We start from the raw sequence: 1,749 nt of genomic DNA on the forward strand, positions 1-1,749 counted from the left end.
ATAACAAACTGCTTATGGTAAAGCAATGAAAGGTCAGGAAACTGTCTCTGCTTGCAACATTTGTCTAAGGAAAGGTAGTGGAAGATTACAGAAATTCTTTATTACTTCTCTATAACCCCACTAAATTCTTGAAACAAATATTTTAGGTACTTGCCTATAAAGAGTAGGTTAAAATATTTTTTACATTCCTTTTGCTCCTTGACCATGACATATGCAATCTTTCACAATATTTTTTCAGAAGAAAATATGCATGTTTCTTCCAAAAAATATGTCAAGTTTTCTCCTTTAACAGATGGTGACAGTAGTTCTTATCATATTTCCTCATAGCCTTAGATTTTAAGCAAAACATTTTGGCAAATCAAGAGGTATAAATAAAGATTCAGATGTTTCTTGAACTCCACATAATTTAAATAAATCATATTTATGAATGTCTGGCTGAGCAGAATTGACTGCCAACATATACCCTTTGGGCCTGAGGTTGTTATCTGATGTTTATCTCAGACTGGAAAACACAGCATGAGAATCATTTATCTCTTTTTGTACTCTCCTTTTCCCTACTTTTCAATTTTTTTCAAAATCACTATTTAAAGTTAAAACCCCATTACCTTGAAATGTACTCACATGCCCAGTAAGTTTAGCATCTGAGAACTGAAATAATTAAAACCCAGTAATTACCAAATAAATTAATCAAATAAGCCCTCACTTAATGTCCCATTTCATCTTCACATAAATGAATGTAAAAAACTTCTTACATTTCAACATTGGGCTTTCAAAAATTTGGCATTTCCCTCTTAGCAAGCAGGCTGCAGAAGTATGAACTCTGTGCTAAACAAGCTCTGAATTCTTGAGAGGTGTGATGCTGGCAACATGCACCAGCAAATCAGACAGACACAAGTGCTGTGAAGGGACACAACAGCAGCAGTGATCCTTCTGATCCCCCAGCCTGGGGCAATTCAAACTCCTCAAGCCACGCTGGCAAACCCAGGAGGTGTTCTCATGTTCTCACCAGTACTGCTATTTTTTCCAAACTGAGCCTCATTACTTTATTCCCATACATATTGTCAACAGCTGATCTAGTATAACACTGGAAGTATCTGGAAGAAACAGAGAAAAAACCTTTTCAATACTGCAGGCCAAATCACGGGACTGACATTGATAGTAGCCTTGCAAGATAAGCAATCTACAGACCTGAACAGAAATTGCAAATATTCCTTAACTTTCCCAAGTTCTTTCAAAAAGTGGAAAAAGAAGCCAACAAAGACTAAGTATCCCCACAAGATATAAGAAATAAATCTTAAAACCACACCGTGAATGGATTTTTATACTTTATTTTTATAAGTACAATTGCAATGAAACTTAGTAGGAAAAACTAGCAGTCTTTTAAGATGTTCATGCAAATAAGGGGCACTCAGGTTTTTTTAGCATGGATATGTTCATAGATGGCAAATTCATACATTCCAATGTACAAGTGTCAGTATCCATAGCAAGATTTGATTTCCTTCTTACATTTTGATATGTGTACTAAAGTGGATGGAGTACATTCAGCAATGTCCCAGCCTCAATAAAATGTTATGTGCTGTTTCCACCTCTGATATGCACCAAGTCTGAAAGCCTTCTCTCTTAAAAAGTTTTCATGGTGGCAATTATGTCTCCTTTCCCATCTCCTCAAGTTCCTCTTCATCACCTCCAGCAATCTCTCATGACACAATAATTTTTATATGAATATTTCTATTAAAAGCATCACTCTTT

This window comes from Corvus brachyrhynchos, unplaced genomic scaffold, assembly GCF_000691975.1.
Source record: "Corvus brachyrhynchos isolate BGI_N302 unplaced genomic scaffold, ASM69197v1 scaffold52, whole genome shotgun sequence".
Lineage (NCBI taxonomy): Eukaryota > Metazoa > Chordata > Aves > Passeriformes > Corvidae > Corvus > Corvus brachyrhynchos.